This window comes from Rousettus aegyptiacus, unplaced genomic scaffold, assembly GCF_014176215.1.
Source record: "Rousettus aegyptiacus isolate mRouAeg1 unplaced genomic scaffold, mRouAeg1.p scaffold_m13_p_4, whole genome shotgun sequence".
NCBI lineage: Eukaryota > Metazoa > Chordata > Mammalia > Chiroptera > Pteropodidae > Rousettus > Rousettus aegyptiacus.
Window position 1 is genome coordinate 70,171,443 of NW_023416307.1, and position 22,608 is coordinate 70,194,050.

The 22,608-nt window shown below is 39.6% G+C and overlaps 1 protein-coding gene across 2 annotated transcripts in view; it reads right to left on the bottom strand.

The window, feature by feature from the left end:
* TMEM45A (transmembrane protein 45A) overlaps positions 1–20,560 on the bottom strand; it is a 64,526-nt gene extending 43,966 nt beyond the window's left edge. For both annotated transcript variants that reach the window (XM_016144710.2, XM_016144708.2), the window contains exon 1: positions 20,216–20,560. The gene's annotated coding sequence lies outside the window, so the exon portion shown is untranslated. The remainder of the gene's footprint in view (positions 1–20,215) is intronic.
* Positions 20,561–22,608: the final 2,048 nt, after the last annotated feature.

A 22,608-nucleotide genomic window follows, 5' to 3' on the forward strand; every position in this document is an offset into this window, starting at 1 on the left:
CTTGATATACCTGCCAAATTCGTCACTTGTGAAATGTAGTTCGCTGGCCTGCAAGAATCAGCATAGCCCTAAAGGGCAACAGCCACAGCTGGAGAGGCTTTCTCAAGTGCCCTGATTTTTGTCTCCTTGCACCATCGTGTTGTTCACTCTGTTATTCTCAACTGAAATCCCTCTAGTTTATCTCAATTTCAAGAATCCTATTTACCTTCCTCTGATGTGTGCTAAAACAAGTTACTCTTGGGACCTTGCCAAGAGGAAACTAGAACAAGTTTCAGCCTTCCCCCCATGATCTTGTCCCGAGTTGATCCTCCTGGAAGAGGCTGTGTCTCCCATGCTAAAGCAATGCACACACTTATGCCTGAGGGTACCCTCTTTTGGGAACAGGCATGTGGCCATATTTCCATCACGAGATGAGAAGGGAAGTTATAATGGGCCCTGTAACCCAACAGAAACTAGAGACAAATCCAACTGAGAGACCATCCCATCTTGTTTGCATGCCAGTCCATTCAAAAGAAAAATTTAAAGTTGCTCAAAAAAAATTAATAGAGTTGGCAATATGAAGATGAATGAGAAAAAATGGGAAGTTGAGGGGCTTGGATCTTCTGAATTGGGAGTGGAAAAAGATTGACAGGAATTTAATGGTGTCTAACTTTACCTTTCCTATCTCATTCTTTCCCTTTTTTACTGGTTCTCTGTGATTCCAGCTCCCCTGTCAAGGTCACCAACAACCCCTACATTGCTAAATTCAGTGGCCAATTCTGTCCCCATCTAACTTGAGCCACCAGCAGAATTTCACTAAGCTAATCACTGTCTCCTCCCTAGAAAATATCCCCCCTTGTTTTAACTCTTCACTGGCCCCTCCTTTTCTCCCTGATTACTCCTAATCTCTCAGTTTCTTAAAATTGGAATGTCCTAAGGGTCGGGTTTTAGAGCTCTTTTCTTTTCTATCTACCCTCAGCATCCTCAGTACCTGTTGCATGGCATTAAATATAATCCCAGGTGTCCACCGCTCTCAAGATTTAATCATTAGTCCAGATTTCTCCCCTGAATGCCAGACTTCTGTATCCAATGGCCCACTCAGCATCTCCACTCAGATGTCTAACATTACAACTCAAACTCAAAACTGTCCCAAATAGAACTCCCAACATCCTCGGCCCACTCTACCCACAGTTTTCCCCACTTAAACTCACAGCAAACATTTTAGAGTCGCCCTCAACTCCTTTCTTTCTCTCACTTCTCACATCCAATACATCAGAAAATCCTATTGGCTCCAAAATCTGCTCAGGGTCTGACCACTTCTCATCACCACTTTCCACCCCTCAATGCTGTGACCACTTTGGTCCAGACCAGAGTTTTTACAATGGTCTCCTAACTGGACTCTCTGCTTCTGCTGTGTCCTCTTTCAGACTATTCTCAACACAGGAGGTAGTGTTAGTCTATTGAAATGTTAGTCAGACCCAAGTCCTCACAAGAGCCTACGTGGCCTTACCTGATTTACCCCTGTCACGTCTCCAGCCTCCCTTCCTCAACCTCTCCTCCCAATTGCTCCCTACCAGCCACACTGGCCTTTCTGTTTCTCTTTGAACACACCTGGCTCCCCTCCACCTTCAGACTCTTGTACTTGTTACTCTTCCTGCTTTAAATTCCCTTCCCGTTTACCTCCTTGGAATCTTTGCTCAAATATATCCTCAGTGAGGCCCCCCTTGATCACCTTTTTTTAAAACTACAAACAGCCTCAACACCCCACACCCCTTTCCTGCTTTATTTTCTCCATAATACAGCCCCTTTTAATACACTACATAATTTACTGACTTATTTTGTTAATTACATCTTACTCGCACCAGAATGAAAGTTCCATGAGTGCAGAACTTTTTTTTCTATTCTTTCTTTACTGCTTAATCTCTGGCTCTTAAAACTGTGCCTGGCATATAGTAAATAGTTTAGTATATAAGTGCTGGATGGAGTGATGGATGGATGCATGGAAAGAATGAATGGCAAAATGTATGCTTCAACTGACAGACTCCTGACAGAGAAGAAAAATGCCACAAATCAAGTAAAGTAGAATTCGGCACTTAAGACACATACCTACCCATATCTATTCTACCTATTTAACTGCAATGCTAGATCCTAACATAAAATGAAATAAAATATCCATGAAATCATTAGAATTGATGCAATCTTAGCTTTGCCTCATTCAGCTACAACCCATAATAAGTTACTCTGGAAATGGTAAATAAATTATTTGATGTTTCAGACCGGTTCTCCCTTCCAAGTCATTCATCATCCTTGGTCTCAGTAGATAAAATACCTAGAATTGGGGCAGAAGGGATAAGAAAGACAAAGCTAAAACTGAGCCTTTGTTTTTTAGTTGATGCTCAAAATTACCCAATAGAATTTGAAAAATCAATAGGCTGAACCCTGACACCTTTCAGTCAGTTTTATACACATACACACACTAATGTGCACACCAAAAGCAACTAGTAGAGAAAAACAATATTAAAACTTACCACACTTTTGTCTCACACAAATCCCTCAGGGGTCATGAGTACCAAAGATATACTGGTCAGTGGCTAACAATCCTGGCAAATGCTGCTTAATGCTCAAGAAAGACAAGCATATTGCACCAGCCTCAGCTTCGCAACAGCCCCAAAGAAATCTTTTCTTCCTCCCACTCACATGTTTCTTCCTGGGCGTTGCGTACACTGCCAGTGTCCTCCACCTCCACCCAGTTTCCAGAAACCTGGCCCATAACACCCTGCAATTAATGTCATGAGACATGGAGGTCTGATTGTTAACCTCCTGGGATGCTTTCGGCTTACCAGAAAATATGCCCTTTGCAGTCAGGGAGGGACTACTGAGTCACTGTCAGCAGGTGCTTTTCCAATACCTTCACAGTATTCACACTCATTTATTCCCACTCTCACCTGACTACCATTTGTATAAAATTGTTCAGCCAGCCAGCGGAAGTGTACAGTGTGTGAGGACAGTCAAATTAGAAGGCTCTCACAGGGAATGGGCCTACCAATGACTTTGATTCTCTTGCCTGGGACAGCCTACCAAGCCAACCAGCTAGCTCACACCCACTCCCACTCAAGATGAGTAGACAATTACTCCAGTCTGCACCCCTAACCGGAGCTATACCTATGAAGACAGAAAACTCAGGGATGAATATTCTCAATCACTGCTGCTGGTTTCAGCACTTGGACCTGCCAACCAATAAGAATATTTCTTGATTATTGCTTAAGAAATAAGACTTACTGGAGTGTGCACAGCATGCACCTAAGAAATGCGAGGTTGTGCTATCTAGGTACCATAAAACAAATTAAACCAAGGAGATTTAGAAAATCTTTATTTCAAAGGACGGAGGTACTACATGGTGCCAAGACCTGAATTGTCTTTTTAACTGCAGGCTCGAAAACAGTATGTAAATTGTTCTAGAAGTGGAAAAGAGACCTCTGAAAACCTCCTATTAAAAGAATTTAAACATTAAATCAATTAAGACAAGAGAATGGGCCGCAGTTTCATTAGGTGTTCATCTGAATACATAAGTTCAGAGAAAAGTGATAAAACAGGCTCTTGGTTTTATTTTCTCACTCTTGTTACACTTAAGAGACCCTGAAAGAGTAGATGCACAACCAGCTACATGATCTGTAGACCCCAGAGTAAAACAAAAATATGGGTCCCCTTGTTTATCGATTGTTGAGAATTTTGAAGCAATGACATCAGAGCATTAAACCAAGCATGGACCCTTCTAAAATTGGGCTCTGTACAACTGTATGGGTTGCACACCCATGATGCTGGCCCTGGTCCTCTAGGCGGCTGAAAGAGACCTGGAGGGGAACCATAGTGAAATGATGCTTGGGCCTTGTTCATCCTAGGTAGAGTTCTCTGAAAAGCTCAACAGCCCTATGAAGGGTCCCTTCTTGCTGGTTTCATTTGGGGAAAAGAGTAATTTCTCCCATCTGATGTAATCCTGAACTGAAGTTCCACAAACATGCCTGGTCTCCTGGAAGATTCAAAAGCTTTCTGCCCCTATAACTGGTATTTATTTATTTGTTTAAGAGTGAGCAAAAATTAATCTGACCAGCTGAATTAATCTGGCAAGGGCAGTCTCACATGGGTGGACCCAGTAAGAAATTTGAATGTTGGTAGCAGTAATTTTCCTGTATTTTTGGTGCAAGAAGAGATTTCCCTACCCTAACAAGCTGGAAGAGACTTCTTTGGTCATCGCCTTAGTCATTGCTAGATTTTACAAAAACTAGATAGAACATATGAGACTCAATACTATGGCTAAAAAGAGTAAATTAGCCTTCAAGCAAACTTCGAACAAAATTTTTGAGAAGATTGGCTCAGTCGCTTCTTTTTCTCTCTTTCTGCATCTTAACTGGCCTCCCCCATTCATGTTGCTCAGAGCCTCAGTGGAATAACCAGCAACCCATACCCTTTCCACCTACCACTAACCTCAATCAAAATCCACTTATCCTCTGAGCCAAACAATTCTTCGAATAAATTAATTTTACAAATGCAGTTAGTGATGGTGGACAGATTAGAGATGGAGATGAGCCCAAAGAAAAGCCAGTGGAGAAGCTCATTGAAACCACAGTCTTTCCTCAAAGGATGCCATGCTTTCTGCAATCACTGATATTAATGGCCCTTTCCATCAGAGTAAGATGCTTAGCTAATGTTAGCTAACTTGCTCATCATTTCTCCAACTGGACCTAGAACACAGAAAAAAATACTTGTTCACCATTATTCTTGCTTTTTTATTCAACATGGACTCAGAAGTATCCTTGATGAATTGCTTCTCAAATTACACCCACAAGAAAAAGCAAAAAGATGAACTTTGGTTTGGGGATAGTGGAGGAGAGGATATTTCTAAATGTCATTTGTTAACTATTTAAAAGCAAGACAACAGGCCCAAAATGGAGCTGTATATACTAAGTCCAACATCACCAAACTGAGACTTAATTACAGTTTGGCTCTTACAGTAATAGAATCTTAAACCAGAAAATCAGGAATTGACTTATCAGCTAGTTAGGTAATCTGCCCGATAGATCTTTTCTATCACATAAAGGAAAGTATTTTTAATAACCAACACATTTTTGTCTAGTATAACTTCCCTGTTTCTACTCCCTTCTGCCAATAAGTCTTTCATGTGTACAGTTCATCAGAGCTCCTTTCTATGTGCTAAATTGAGCGCTGCCCGATTCAAGTAGATTTTTGCTCAAATAAACTTTAAAAAATTTTAATATGCCTCAGTTTATCTTTTAACATGACTAAAACATGGAAAATTAAAATGATGACATGCCAAACAATGAAGAAAAAAGAATATGTTTCAAGCCTGTGGCTTTTTCTGAAAATTTACTTTTTTAGGCCTTACCAAGGTCCTCATTAACAATATTCCATCCCAGATCTGGTGATATGCTTCACGACTTAGCACCATCTGTGATTGATAGTGTGCCACAAGGAAAATTCAGGGGCTTAAGCCGGGCTCAGTGTGAGAGTCAATGCTGTTTTGGTAAAATGTAGGACCGTGCTGAGGGTAGAAGTAGGTGCTTTTTCAGTGATAGCTCCAATCTTTTTTTTTTTTTTTTTTCACAAAAAACTAATTTCATGCCAATGTCAGGATACTTCAAAATCAAAACATTGCCTCGGTTGATTCTTTCCATTCCTAATTTTTCAAAAACTCCTCCTTTCAAGATATTAGGGGGGTAAATGGGTTATTTTAATTTCAAAAAAGTTGAAGAAAAGTTGTAGAATGGTATATAAATTCCATTTCCAATCCACAAAAGAAGATCCACAGAAAAGCAAAGGCAAAATATCTCATCATAGCCTCTTCTGAATGCTGTGCACTTTCTGAATAAAAGAGGCCCTGGAGAAAGTTGCTGACAGAAGAGCAATTATGGGTTGGGGGGGGGGGGGGGTGATGGGTAGTGCAAGAGAGTAGAGGACAGAGACAAAATTGAGGAAATAGAAATGAGACTGAGACTGAGACAAAGTGAAAGATTCCTGCCCCCTTCAACAGTTTCACTGTCAAGCTGATTCTCTTCTTGGGGAAAAAATCAGCTTCCACCCAAGAACCAATCAGAATGTAATCACTTATCAGGGCACAGAAGCAGTTTCATCCACTCACCCCACCCTCTCTTACTCATTACCACCGTAAAGCATAAATAATTTAAAATAATGCCAAACATAAAAACAACAACAATTATCGCAATTAACAAGACGATTAGATTATATCGAATATTCTGTGCATTTCTCTCTGGAAACCATAATCTTTGTCTTGTCTTGATTGCATTTTCCTGGTAGGCTGATGGTCCCAAATATGCTTAGGAGTACAGAAGCTCATCAGATAGAGGCAGAAAAGCTCTCATCCATGGTCCCCTAATCTCTCAGGTATCTCTCTCTTTTTTATTGGAAAACACAGGAACAGAACAGAACCCCCTTCAGTGAATGCTAATTTGAAGGAAATTAAAGTGATAAATGTACTCCCTATATTTGCTTGCTGTTGTTGTTATTATTATTAAATATTGCAAGTGAATCCTTTCTGCCGTGGGAACCATCGTGGTGACTATAAGATTTCTGACCAGTATTCATCCCTACATCCCAGATGTAATTACCCAAATCATAGTATGGTCATCATTGGGAATAAAAGTAAAGTTTTCCAACACCTTTGATCAAAAGTCTCCGTTCTAGGTTAAAAAAAAAAGATATTAAAACATCTGCTTTAAAAGATAAACTGACTTCCAATTTTCCCAAATCCTGTAGTCCCAATCCCCCAAAGGAAGGAAAATTAATATCGAATGATAGTAATGATATTTTGTCATCATCTTTGAGTTGGAGCTTTCCCAGTAATTAATCTAGACTATAACATTTTAAGAAACAGGCAGTTTTCCACCATCCAAGAGATTTATAAGCAGTTCAAAGAAAAGCCACATATATGCACAGGCAGAGTGGGAAAGACTGTCAAGGTGCTTAGCAGCAGCCAAACTGAAGAAAACGTGCTTGTTCTAGGAGCAAAGCATCTAAATATTGATATCCAGAAGACAAGGCATCAGTCTGGACTTCAGGTTGATGAGGCATCAGAGAAACACACCTGGTGACCAAATTAAAAACTAATTCTCAGAGGGACAATAGACAGCTCAATCTCAAAGCTTGGGGCTCAGTTATGGACCGCCAGAGCTTTAAGCCCATGCACAACCCAAAGGACTCCTCTCTGACTCAGCCTCGAACATCTAGTAATGAAGTCAAGCTCTGTCTCTTCATCCTTGGTCACAGTCCGAACAGGACACTACTGACTTCACTCCCTATATGCTCCTGTTTGGTTTCAAAGGCTTTTGGTTCTGGAGCTCGGCTTAGCCCTAGACCTGTTAGCAGATCTTGGCCTCCTTGGTTTGGCCTTTACTGCTAAGGACTTTAATTCTGAGTCATCTACTGGCTGCAGAAGATTAGCCCCACCTCACCCCCAACCCATTACTCCTGGCTCCAACACTTAGTATACATGATGCCCTTGGCCAAAATGACTCTTAGCTGAGTTTCCCTTACTATAATCCAATGTCGAGGTTGGAATTATCAAACATGGAAAAAATATTAAAAAAAAAAAAACAGTAATAGATATGAAAGGGGAGCTGTTATCTCAGAACCCAAGGAAAAATATCAGCACAGACCATGGTTTGGCCAATTCTGGTTTGTTTTGCACAAAATGTTACACTGAAGGCCTTGACTGTTTGACTTTTTAATGGTACAAAATGTTCATAGAAGTTCATCTCCAGGACAGACAAGAACAGTGTACTTCCATTTTAAACACAATTGCTTTACTATTTTGGAGTGCCAAACACTGTGGACTTTACCTTGTTGGGCACTGAATTTTTTTTTTTTTTACTCCTATAATATTCTTGAGCTCTGTTCTGGGATGAGTAAGTGACATGCGAGCAGTTTGATCATTTGGGGTATTGCTTTTTAATGATTTGTTAGGCACATCTGGAGCACTGCTCAGTGCAGGCCTAATTACTCCCCACTACTGAGGGAAGACCTGTCTGCTTGTTCTACCCATACCTTATGAATTATGAGTTTTCCAGTCAGGATGGACAGAACAGGGATTGTTCCCAGGCCTCTGCGAGTGCTGGGCATTGTCCTTTTCTCCCTCCTCTCCCCACCTTCCTCCTTGAGCCTCCCCATCACCCCTCTACTCTCTACCTCACCACCCCAGCCTCCAATAGTCTCCTCACATGCATGTGCTGATCAGTACTTTGCCAAATACTTGAGAGGCCTTTCTGCAGATCTATGGGCCTCTCTCTCTCCATGCAGCACTCTCATTCTGGTTCTCTGTTCTATGACTCTAGCCAGCTTGCTTTCCCTGGGCTCTTAGCGCCATCTCTCAACTTGGACAGTCTGAGTTCCATCTGGTTTCCAACCCCTGAGTCTCAACCTGGAAACTCTCTCCACTCAGTAAACTGGAGTAGTCAGTCTTGGCACCCACCTCTTTAGTTTCTGGTTTCTTAGAGATTACTGCCCTTCATTGTCTAATGGCTAGTGTTTCAAAAATCATTGTTACATATACTTTATCTGATATTTTTGGTTAATTCAGTCCTGTTAGTCCATCTTGGACACAAACAGAACTTCTTTAAAATTAAGTCAACTTTGCACCCAATACCAATATTATTACCACACAGAAAAGATACTACTTTAAGCCATGTCTTTCAAAGTAAGGTCCTTGAACAGCCTACCTCAGAATCATCTGGATGCACATTTAACAAAAATGCACATCTCTACATCACATCTCCAGTCTATTGATTATAAATTTCTTGGTACTAGATTTGAGAATCATTGCCATTACCATGATAATTTATTAACAAAAGACAATAAAATCTTCTTCTGGAAATAGAGAAACCACTGGAATAGGAAATGGATTAAAAAGTCAAGGAGAATATTGGGAGTTCATCCTGAAATGATGTTGACACCAGCAATGACCCTCTGACACATCTTCCAACTGTAAAAGCATGTTTCCTAGAAACCATGACTTTCTGTGGCTAACCATTTTGGATCTAGCTAGTTCATTTGTATTCATTGCAAAAGTAGTGCACCATCTGGAGACTAGAGAGCAAGGGTGAGATGGAGAGAGAATCTTGGCTGCCTCTACACAAGAAGCCCTCTGGATGGCAAGCACCAAGAGCCACAGCCAAACCAACCTGGAAACTGTTTTGTCAGAATTTGTGTTTCCCCCTCAGCTCATTATTTAAAGTCATACTCCCTACCAATGAATTCTCAATTCTCATCAACAGTAAGAACAATCACACTATCAAATTTTTTATGTCCCCTCAAGAGCAATTGGAATGACCCCTCTACTACTGTATCTCACAACAGTCTCTTTTTTAGAGGAATAAAGCAAACAGAATATGAACATATTTAGGCTGAGTCTATCAGAGAAGCAGTAGGTTATACTACACAAGCAGAGTTGTTGCTCACACATCTTCTCTGGGACTTCGTATTGGCCATCTCACTCATTCTAAAACTAGAGGGAAGGTTCCTGCACCTAGAGAAAGTTATGGACGCACGTGTCCATGCTTAAGCTAGTAACTGAAAGAACAAAACAAAGCATATCTCACATCCCAAAAAATTATGTGTCCTCTACTTTAACCTTTTTTTTTTTTTAATACAAAGTCTGACTACATTGCATTAGCATCAAGGGAAGAGTGAGCAAGGTGAAGGAGATGGGGATGGGTGGATATAGGCAGAGCCAAATTACCTGGGGCCTTTTGAGCCATGATGAATATCTGAATTTTCTTTTAAAAGCAATAGGAAGTTGTTGGGAAGTTTAAGCAAGGGGGATGATGGAACCTTATGTGTATTTTTCAAAAATCATCCTAGTTGCTTTGTGGTATATGGCCTGCAGGGAGGAAGAGTGAAAGCAAGGAGAGCCCTGGGACAATCCTAATGAAGCCACATCCTGTAGGCCAGTACCTATCAGCAAACTGTTTACCATATGTAACAAGATAAGTACAGAAATTGACAGTAAATGTTTGGAAACTTTAAAACATTTTAAAGTAATTTGACATTGCTGTAATATCCAACCAGAAATTTCTATATTTTTACAAAAATATCACGTCACCTTGGACTAAAGGAAAAAAAAAATAAAATCAAAACCAAACTGGTCCTTTACCACAGACAGTTTGAGACATCATTGCAGTAATTCAGGCCAAGGATGGTAGAGGCTTGAACTAAGGCAGATCAGGCACCCAGGAGACAAAGTATTTCATCCTCCCAGGATAACAACAGATGGTAAGAGGAATCTAGACGGTTAGGATAAGGAGGTCAAAGATACCTCTACCTCTGCTGACCTGCACTAGACCCAACTACTCACCAGTCCTCTGAAATGTGGCAACCAAAAGCTGTTGCTTCACTCCTGAGGGTAACAGTGCATGTGGTATAAATGTTAAGAGTTCAGACACTGTGGTGCAGTTATCCTGCAATTAAATCCTGATTTTACCACTGTGTGACCTTGGATGAGTTACTTAACCTTTCTGGGCTTCAGTTAACTCATCTATAAGGTGGGAATAATGATAGTCTCTACCCTATAAGGAGTCCATAATGATAAACTGACAAAAATCCTGAGAAGAGGCTGACGCCTGATAAACAGTCACTCACTTAGCCATTAGTTGTTCGTGTATCTTTCTGTAAAGAATAAACTTTAAAGCACAATTGTAGTTACATAATCCCTGACCTCTGTGGGGCACGTTACAGTTTACAAAGCCCCATCACATACATTACGTCACTAATCCTCTCTCAGAAGTAGGAGAGCAAGCCTGATTTTCCAATGAGGAAAATATCTGCAGGGAGGTTTCCACTTGCCCCAAGAGGATGGGATTTTGATTCATCTGTCTGTTCCCCACATTGGAAACAAGCTAAGAGGTCATAGAAGCAGTAAGGAAATCACAAGATCACCCTGCTCTCCCATAGCCTGTCCTTATGCCCCTCGTGCACATGAACTTGGGGCCAAGTGGAAAGAGGAAAAGGAACCACCAGACATGGAGAAGCTGCGTGGCAGTTCTCCTTGGCATGTACTTAAAAGTAAGGTGCTTCTGGGACTCTGACCCAATTCCCCTTCTTCTTCCTTAACACTACCTCACTATCTTTTCTCTCCTCTCTTCTTCTCTTCCTCTGGTCTTTAACCCCAAGGTAAGCAATAACATGATTTTGGTGTAAGCATTTTTACAATTTTTTCTTCTTCACTAAAATGTTAATCTTACTAAATTTTCACTATTTATTAAATACACAGAGACCCTAAATCTGTTCTAAATGCGCTGCTTACCAACACATATCTCTTTATTTTGGCTTTTCCTCTCTTTCTTCAACAGTTTTCCATAACCACTAGTCTGAATTATGCCTGGCTTATAGGGAGAGGGCAAGAAGAATCAAATGATTGGAAAAAACTTCCTGAACTAAAGAAAGTCTTGGGTTTTCAAACTGAAAGAAACATCAAAAGAAAATAAGATGTTAAAAAACTAAAACATAAAAATAAATATAAAAACAAACAGAGCAAAAGATCCATACCTAAATGGATCAAAGTGAAATGTATAACTTTATTCTTTTTTTTATTTAAAATGTGAGGGTAATAATTTAATGTAGGGCTACTTGGATTTGAGGGTTGTCTTTTGAATTTTATGAGAGGAGTTAATAATCTCAATATGTTGACATTTTAATTTATTGTTTAAACTCTAGAAGAATCTTTTAGAAACTAACATACTCTTTTTAAAAAAAATACCACCTGAAATTCAAAAATGCCTTACATTTCACCATTTTTAAATTAAATTTATGACAAATTAAATATAATATTTTTTACTGAAAATGTAACTGAGGGTAGACTCTGAGCCAGAGATCGACACAAAGATCTGGGTTTATTTGGCCACCCTAGTTGTTGACTCAAGTCAGAAAATGGGCTAATTATACTTTCAGGTCATTAGGAGGGAATTCAGATGCCTCCTAAACATCTAAGTTACTACCAGGAAATAATTACAGCACTGAGGGAAATTTGGCTCTGAAAAAGTAAAGTTAATAGGAGTGCTACATAATGAGGTGAGTGTACCTTTTAGCTTAAAGAGTGAGTTTTCATGGGAATGAGGCCATAAAATGAAAAAGGAACTGTTGCACACATCCCCAAGAAGTTCCTATCCAATTTACTTGTTGCTGTTTTTTTATTGAGATGTAAATGACATATAACATTATGTAAGTTCCAGGTGTACGACATAATGATTTAATATATATTTTATTGCGAAATGATCACCACAATAAGTCTAGCTAACATCCATCACCACACATGTTTTTTTAATTATGACCTATGATGAGCTTTCGTCCATCTGTGACTGCTTGGGCCAGTTCTGAACGTTGGGAATGAAAGATCCCAGCCTACCTGTAAGGGTTAGTACCTTTGGCTGGGAAACTCTCACTAGACTAGTTATTCTCAAGCTGGGACAAGTATCAGATTGCTCCAGGAAGCTTTTCACAGATGCCTGGCCTCCTTTTACACCTATTGAAAGAGAATCTCCAGGGAGGGACAAGAGCAGGTTTTTTGGGTTTTTTTTGTTTTTTTTTTTTAATATCTCCCATGAGATTCAGCTGCATAACTGCAGTTATGCACGGGTACTAGACTGTAGAATTCTCAAGGCCAGTGTGCTGTCTTTTGGATGGAATGTTTGATGAAAAGAACCATACGATCAGATAATTTGTCATATTCCTCACTACTAAACAAATAGAAAAATTTACCTTTCTCAACATCAATTTGCTTTAGCATATATTACTTTTCTAAAAATCTATTTTTTCATTTATTAAAGGGAATTCAATGAAATAATGTGTGTGTGTGTGTGTGTGTGTGTGTGTGTGTGTGTATTTTAGGAGATATAGAATTTTAGGTACCATGTTGAAAGGTGAGGACATACCATTCACTTTCTTGCCATGGAAAGTGCTGATCACTTTTTACAAGCGAGGAAAAAAAATAAAGCCATAGAGGATAGCAACCTTTGCTCTAGACAGCAAGGAAGAAAGGAAGCATTTGACTCTGCACCTTTTCCTGCTTTAGGAGAATCAATGGCACCAGAAGGGCCCAGGTTGGTCAGAGTGGTGTCAGGTGCATGAAAAAGGATTCGTCTTCCAAAGTTTCACTGAGGCAGTTGAGTGTCAGAGTTCTTGGCAGGAACTTCGAAAGCCGGAGGAGAATAAAAACAGTCAGATGGCTCATAGGGAGAAACCAAAAGACCACTGAGAGGAAATAGTACAAACAAGCCTGGTTTGATGGCTTTGCCTAATGCCACTGTTATTTTAAGTGGCTTTGTCTGCCATAGAAAAAGAACATGCTTCCATTTGAGCTCCAATGTTCACTCTCTGTGACAAAATGTGCTCACAAGGGTCTATATGTTTCAATTGACAAGTTGCAATAAGTATATTATATATGTATATGTGTATGTATTTGTATGTGCATATATATTGTTGAGTTAAAAAAAAAGCAAAGCAGAACCGTGCATATATTATGGTCTCATTCACATTTTAACATTATATTTATGTTTTGATCTATACCTGCTTGTGGATTCTTGGAGAAGGTCTGGATGGATACAGGCCAAACTATTAATAAAGGTTACCTCTGAAGAGAGTAGTGGGATGAAAGAAAGATAAATAAAGGGTAAACCTTTACTTTTGACTCTATAAACTCTGTTTCAATTTTTAAAACATACATAGGTTACTACTTTTTTTATTCTAAAATCTAAAGAAAGATAAGGAGGATTAAGAAGGAAAGAAAAAAGGAAGAAAGGAAGGAAGGAAGGAAGGAAGGAAGGAAGGAAGGAAGGAAGGAAGGAAGGAAGGAAGGAAGCATTTCCACTGCTGGGTATACACCCAAAAGAACTGAAAGCTATCAGCAACCAATGCCTCTTCAACACAAATAACCTTTCTTCTTTGGAAATATTAATAGTTAAAAGAATAGAAATTTTGAGTAATTCTATGAGGAAGAATGAGGACTTTAGACTTAATTTAAAAAATAAATCAAGAATGAATCAATATTTTTATACCGTTATATTTATGCTAATGATGTTTATATAGAGATCAACATTATAATTAATAAGTGAATTGCTTAGATATCTACATGTAAAAGAATAAAATTGGACCCTTATCTCCATAATATATGAAAAGTAACTCAAAATAAATCAAAAACCTAAATGTCAGAATGAAAACTATAAATCTCTTAGGAAGAAAACAGAAGAAAATCCTTATTTATGACATTCAATCTGGCAATGGTTTCTTGGATATATAACACCAAAACTACAGGCAACAAAAGAAAAAATACATTAATTGGCCTAAATTAAAATTTAAAAAAAACTTCTGAGCGTCAAAGGGCACAAGCAACAGACTGAAAAGGCAACCCAGATAATGGAAGAAAATATCTGCAAGTCACATACCTAACAAGCAGTTAATATTGAGAATATATGAAGAACTTCTACAATTCAATAACAAAAGCAAAACTAAAAAAAAAAGCAACCTAACGTAAGAATGAGCAAAGGACTCGAATGGACATTTCTCCAAAGAATATATACGAATGGCCAAGAAGCACATGAAAAGATGCTGAACATTACTAATCATTAGAGAAATGCAAATTAAACCACAATGAGATATCACTAGCTATTATTAAAAAAAAAAAAAAAGAATAACAAGTGTTAGCAAGGATGTGGAGAAATTGGAACCCTTGTGAATTGCTGAAGGGAAGGTAAAATGGCACAGCTACTATACAAAGAGTATGGCAGTTCCTCAAAAAATAAAAAATTGAATTGAAAGTAGGAACTCCAACGGACATTTGTACACCAATGTTCATAGCAGCATCATTCATAATAGCCAAAAGATAGTGTATTAGTCAGGTTCTCCAGAGAAATAGAACCACAGTATATAGATAAAGAGATGTTGATTTTAGGAATTGGCTCACATGACTGGAGCAGGCTGGAAAAAAAAAAAAGCTGATGCTACAGTTCAAGCCCAAAGGCAGTCTGCTGGCAGAATTCCCTTTTCTGTAAAGGAGATCAGTCTTTTTCTGGTAAAGCCTTCAAATGATTGGAGGAGGCCTATATACACTATGGAGAGTAATCTGCTCTACTAAAAGTCTAGTAATTTAAATGTTAATCTCATCTAAAAAAATATTTTCACAGAAATATCTAGAATAATATTTGACCAAATATCTGGGTACTATGGTCTAGTTAACACAAAAAATTAACCATCGCAGACGTAAACAACCGAAATGTCCATCAACAGATGAATGGATAAACAAAATGTGGTATTCCCATTTAATAGAATATTATTAGGCCTTAAAAAGTAGTCATACATCACATAATGACGATTCTTCAACAACATACCACATGTATGACACTGGTCCCATAAGAATAAAAGAGACTCTAAGCAAAAAGCTAACTTGGCATTGTTGACAGAAAAGACTGGACCCGACTAAAATGTTGAACTTACTGCCAGCTCTGAGTGGTTTAAATGGAGGAGGCTCAGCATGTTGTCTATTGGCCCTATGCCTACCCGGTGGCTGGGCCTGGAGTTGGTGAGAGAGCTAGAGGAGAGGGCTGGGGAGGAGGGGAGCACCTGTGTACACACGCACACACACACGCACGCACACACGCACACATACGGCGAGTGGCCAAACTCACTTTCTGTCCTTGGTATCTCTTTCCTCCCAAGACTGTTCCTCTTTCCCTCTCTCTTTCTTCCCCTTCTTTATTATTTCCAGTTTCTCTGGGTCTCTTTTTGAACTCTGCTCTCCCTTTCTCTCCCCTTGTCTCCCTTCCTCGCTCCCTCCTCCTGAGCTCTGCTCTCACTCAGATGGTGTCTCTCTCCACGGCCCTCTTCCTGCTCCCCACCAAGCATGCCGACACATGTGCACGCACGCTCTTTATCTTTTGCACTGAATTTTTACTGTACCTTTTCTACATTTATATACACAAATACCATTGTGCTATACTTGCCTATAGTATTCAGTACAGTGACATGCTATATAGGCTTATAGCCTAGTAGCAATGGGCTATATCACATAGCTTAGGTGTGTAGTATGCTAGACTATCTATATTTGGGTAAGTGCACTCTATGCTCACATAACAAGGAAACTGCCTAACCAGCATTTCTCAGAATGTATCCATATTGTTAAATGACACATGACTGTAATGAATTCTGACAAGCTGCAAAATGGATGAAACTCGAAAACATTATAGTAAGTGAAATATGTCACAAAATATCACAAAAGGACAAGTATTATATAACTTCACTTGTATGAGGCACCTAGAGTAGTCAAATTCAGAGACAGAAAGTAGAATGGTGGTTGCCAGTGGCTGACATCAAGGGTAATAGAGAGCTATTATTTAATGGGCAGAGAGTTTCAGTTTGATGAAAAAGTTCCGAAATGGATGGCGGTGGTTGCACAACAGTGTGAATGTACTTTATACCACTGAGCGATACAATCAAAAATTATTAAAATGGCAAATTTTATGTTACATTTTACCACCATAAAAAAATGAAGTACTTTCATATATAGGCTTTTCTATGATTCAGACACTATGCTAAATTATTTATATAGATTCTCTCATTTAATGCCTATTGATATGCCCATTGTACAGATAATAAAGTCTCCTAGAAAAACTGACTTGCCAAAGGTACACTAATAAGAAGCAAATCTTGGATTGAAACCCTCACAGTCTGAGTCCAAAGTCTATGCTTAGTCAATGTGTTATATTAAGAGAGTGACTAAGTTAAGATAAGATAAAAAACAAATTAAAATATTTTTCAAATAGTATTTTAAAGTTGATTTAATACATTAAATTTTTAATAATGAATTCCCTAAAAATGTGAAATCCAGACTGGGTATTATTAATAACAGAACACCTAAAATAACTCTATATTGATCTTCACCATAAATTCTTATCCCAAAACCACAGCATCTCCAGAAATAAGACAAGAGACCAGGAGATCCAAAAAAAGGAGGAGAATGTGTACCTGGCATCTGCTCCATTTTCCCACAAGCCTGGGAACATTTCATAGTTTCTCTATTTTTTTAAATAAAAATACTGTGGTTCTGTTCTTATTTTTTAATTGTATTTATATTTAGCTCCATACCTGTGAATAGACTCTTGGAGAAGGACTGGAAGGACACAGGCCAAACTATTAACGAAGTTTATCTCTGGAGAGAGTAGTAGAATGGTAAGAAAGCAGGTAAATAAAGGGGAAAACATTACTTTTGACTCTTATACACTATGTTTCAGTTTGTAAAGGAGAAAAACACTCGACTGACATTATTAAATGTCTAGTGTAAGTCCAGGGACTATGGCAGTTCTGTTCAAACAAGATGAAAAGATAGAATGCTTGTTTTCAAGAGCTCCATCCAATAAACAAATAAAATGTCTCCTGTCTCTATGTGCAGCACATTCCATAAACAAGAAACATGTTGGTATTCTGGCCTCTCCAGGAAAATTTCACCAGTTAGAGTCCTCCAATGATCCCCCTTCCATGGACTTCTTGACTGCCACTACCACAAACGAAAACAGTAGCCCAGCTGTATTAAACCTAAGCCAGTGCAGACTAGTGGTAAAGGCTTTGGCTCTGGTGTTACATTGTCTGGGTCTGCATCTGCTGCTATTTGTTCATTGTGTGACTTCGAGCAAGTTTCTTAATCTTCCTGTGCCTCCTGTATCTTCAGGTAATAGGTACCAACCCTCATAGGGTTATTGAAAAGCTTACATGAGCTAAGACATGTAGAGCCCTCAGAATAATGTCTGCCATATATTAAGTAGTCAGAAAATGTTAGCCATAGATGTATCAAATAGCCATCTGTAAGCAACAGATGGACAGGTGGAGAAGAATATAAGATCTTCCATAGGAGAAGAGACCTTAGAGATCATTTTTCAGATGATGGTACAGAGAGGGCCATAATGGTTCCATGTCTTGCCATAGGTCACACAGGTGTCCAGCAGTAACACCAGAGCCAGACTCAGTTCTATCTGACAAAGCACAAGGCCCTGGGAGAAGAAACAGCAAGATATCTCCAAACTGACTCTCCACTTAAGTGCATACTACAAACCTTATCTACTTCAATAATTGTAAATTATGAAGTTATAAGTATTAACATGTGAATAGACGATTCTCTCAGTAAGAGCTATTTTGCAAACACTATGTGTGTTTGAGGACAGAGGAGGGGTGCAACAACCATCCATGTCAAAGACTTTAGGATGCAGCCTGTTTCTGAAAAGTAGCCTGGGTAATAATCCAGAATGCCACACCACTTCAGCAGAGCTCCAAGATAGCCACCAGAGAGTGAGTCCAAAAAGTAGGGTCCAGACTCGCTGGCCCTGAAAGACAGGTCACAGAAGCAGTAGAGAAGATGAATAGGGTATGCTGGACAAGAGGTAGAAACCAGACTACAGAAATAGACCATTCCAGAAATACTTCCACTATGTAACTGCTACCAGTTCAGCTCTCCATCCCCCAGCAACTTACCTCTCAAGCTTCTCCTTCTCCATCAGGCTCACCATGCCTTTCTCTCCCACCTCTCCCACCTTTCCAACCTTTCTTCCCACTAGCCTCTCATAGATTATCTTGCATTACAACCCAATGTTCACAAAGACACTTTCCAGTCTTAGTGCTTTTCCCAGGCTTTCCCTTCCTCTTAGAATCCCTGCCACCTGCTATTCTAAGATCCCTTTCCCCTCAATTAAAATTATTTGTCAAAATCTTTTCCCAGAAATGCCAACTCTTCCAGGAAGCCATCTTACAATAAGAGGAAGTCTTCTTATTAATTGGAAAAAAAAAAAAAAAGATGTCATCTTTCTATCCTCTGCACTTCTAGAATTTTCTAAGGCATTTGATAAATTTTACCTCGCTCCCCTCTCAAGAAGCTCTCTCTTTTGCAGCTTTATCCAGTACATCACTAAAAAATGGTCACTCAGTAAGCACTAGTTGCTGGCACAGAGGTCACAGAATAGTGGTGTGAGAAAACTGACGTGCAGCAGGGAAAGCTGGAAAGGAAGGCAATGAAAAGGGAATACAACAGAAAAGATGTACCCTGTACCAGAATTACTCTATTTAACACATGTTTACTCACTTAGCCCTCTAGACAACCACATGAGGTAGGTGCTATTATCTCCATGTTACAAAGACAGAAACTGAGGCACGAATGGGTTGAGTAACTTGCCCAAGGTCAGTAAGAGTTGTGAATTGAACCAGGCTAACTGCCTCTGTATATTGTTTCTCTGCAACACTGTTCTTTCTAACCCTGTATCCCAAAAACCACTTCAACTGTTTCACTCACTGCGTTCATTGCCTTTCTGAATCAAAAACATGCCCTGAAACTTGCAATTATGGCACCAAATTCCCACCTACTGCTTTCTGAGTCAGAAATTAAAGAACAATTCTGGCAAGACCAGCCATGATGGTAAATAATAAAGTCTCAAATCCAAAACATTGCTTAAACAGAGAGAATTATAGATGCTTCAAATGGAATGGGCCTCAAGCCATTCACTTAGCTCAATATTTGCCATCATTTCCATTCCTAAATCCTGAAATATATACCAGTACTATTTGCAAGCATATACATTTAACAATCACTCTGAATATTATCTTGATAGAATTATGGGGTTAATCTACAATTACAGTATAGGTTACTGATGCACACAGTTGTCTGTCATGTGTCTGGGGTGTTTTATTACAATCATAAAGGAATAAGGACCTCCATCTATGGATAGGAGAATATAGAAAAGATGCACTTGGATTACAACAAATTCAAATGTAAGTGAAACAGCAATTATCTACATAATTGAGGTTTTAAATAATCTAATATTAAATATCTCATTAACAGAAGCAAAAGTTTTGTTAATTGTGAATAAGCCAGATAGTTTTCTCAATGTTCCATCAAAACAGTTAAGGAGTTGAGGCTGTATAAAGATTTTGGCTTTATAAATGTATACTGCTTTCACAGAAAGAAAATAGAAAAATGTATCAGTAGGTTCAACTTCAAAGTTAGGAGACGCTTACAGCAAGATGTCAGTTAAATTTGTTACCAGGAAATTTAAAAATATCATACAGATAACCAAAAAGTTAAAATCTTTCTCTCCTTGATGAAGAGAAGACTAGTGAGAAGAGCAAAAAGACTCAGAGATCACAGCGGGAGAAATACGACATCCAGCACAAATCCAAAACTTACCCAACTCGGTCTGTTTACGCAACACTTTATTTTTCCCACTTTGCCAATTTTAAATCAGACAGCGGCTGAGCTTTTGTTGTTGCTGTTTCAGTTCTTTTGATCCTAGAGCCCCATGAAAATTAAACTGTGTGTTAGATAGGATCTGGCCCCGTCTCGCATCAGGAGGGGAGAAAGTTCTAAACTTGGATCCTTGGTTGTTTCTTTGGGAAAATGAATAAATAATAAGTCGCTAGAAGGCGAGGACGTGGGGTACGTGCTCAGCTGAAGTCGGCCCGTGAAGAGGCCGCACAGTTCCTCAGCACAGCTGTCCAGATGTGCTTCATCTGGTTCCCCAGCGGAGCACGAACCTCAGCCGCCGCGGCTACCCGAAGCTCCAGCTCATTGGTGGCCGCAGGCTTCTCGCTTGCTACCTATTGGCCTGCCGGCCCGCCACTCCCGCGGGGGCTTCGGGCCCGCCCCTGTCGGCCCCGCCAGCCGTCTCCATCCTCTTAAGGAACCTGGAAGTGCAGCGCGGGCGCTGATGTGGCACTCGGCGGCGGCGGCGGCGGCGGCGGCGGCGGCGGCGGCGCTGAACCCGAGAGGGGCCCCGACCCCAGAGGGAGGCCGTCCGCATCCAGTGCTCTGTTATGCACCGTCCTTTTGGACAGTTCGGCCTATTTGTTTAAACAGGATGATTTTAATCTGTTCTTGGAATGAAATTTAGGGGCGCCCGCGCTCGCTTAAGTCCCCTGCGTTGCCGAGTGGAAGGGACTAGGGGTCTGGAAGGCCCACGACCCCAAAGGGAGTTCAGGCCCGCCCTAGGACGTTACTCTCCCCACTTTCTCCAGGGAATAAATTATAAAATTCAAGAGCCTGTTCCTTGGGGACAGTATTCTTTTGTTGGTGGAAAAGCCTTAATGAATCCTTCATTGTAGTCCTAAAAAGTTGTTTTCTGCGGAGAAGCCCAGGGTTAACTACAGGAGTGCTTTGGTTGGTTTGTGTTTTTTTGTTTGTTTTGGGGTGGTAGTAGTTGTAGGGAAAGGAGAAATGTTGCTTGGTTCTGTGAGAATTTAGATAGGACTGCACCAACCAATGTTTTGATCACGGGGAAATCATGGAAAGATTGACAGAATGGTTGATTAGTTAGGGGCTGGTAAGATATGCAAATCAACTGCCATTATAACTTAAAGATGTTTATAGAAATGTGACCTCATTGAAATATTAAGGTGGCAAGAGCCACACTCATCGGGACACACACAATAAAAGGTACCAGGCTATATATTAAACAGCTTGACCCACATTATCGTATTTAATTCTTACAACCACATTATGAAGTAGATATTATAATTATCTTCATTTTTCAGATGAAGCTACCAAGATGCAAATAAGCCTATCCTCTGCTACCGAGGTCTCCAATATATGTTTGCAGTACTGCTCCATGATTACATAAACTTACCTGCCATTTTCCAGGAGTAGGTAGGTCAGAATTGTGAGTACCTCTGTCTTCTGCTTTCCAAAGATTTCGCCACATAGATGATCACCTCTTGGTTGATATATTTGTTATCTATTGCTATATATGTAATAGAGTACCACAAATTTAGTAGCTTGAAACACCACACAATTATTATTGCACAGTTTCTGAGTGTCAGAAGTCCAGGCACGTTTAACTGGATTGTATGCTCAAAATTTCACAGGCTGAAATCAAGGTGTTAGCCAGGCTGCATTTTCATCTGGAGACTCGCTGGGGAAGAATCTGCTTCTGAGCTCCCTCAGGTTGATGACAGGATCCATTTCTTTGTAGCTGTAGGGCTGAGTCCCCAGTTTCTTTCTGGGTGTTACCTCCAAGAGTCTACTCTCAGGGTCCTGCAGTTCCTAAAACCCAGGAGGTGGAGATTATGGGGTGAACTACCTTAGACTCTGTCTGCCACAACGGGCTAGTCAAACACCTCAGTCTCTATTACCCTGATTACAATGTTAGCACATCTCCACAAGCCCTCCAAAACTTCAGGGCCATGCAATCAAGTAAACTGGGAAATCATGAGTAGATTCACAACACTCAATCCCTGTGGCAGTCAAGGAAACCCACAAAAGAGGGTTGACCCTTGAAATCAATCGAGTTTGGCAATCTGGAACACTTGTAATCTGACAAGACTGCATCATTTATCACAAAAGCTACTCAACAACGGGCTGATAGTCAAGAAGATGGAGTTGACATAATTTTTTCTTTTTATTTATTTATTTATTATGGTAACATTGGTTAATGACATTCAATAAGTTTCAAGTATACAATTCAACAGTAAGTCATGTATATGTGTATATATAGAGATAGATATACACATACATATATATATTGCATTGTGTATTCACCACCCATAGTTAGATTTCTTTCTGTCACCACATATTTGATCCCTTTT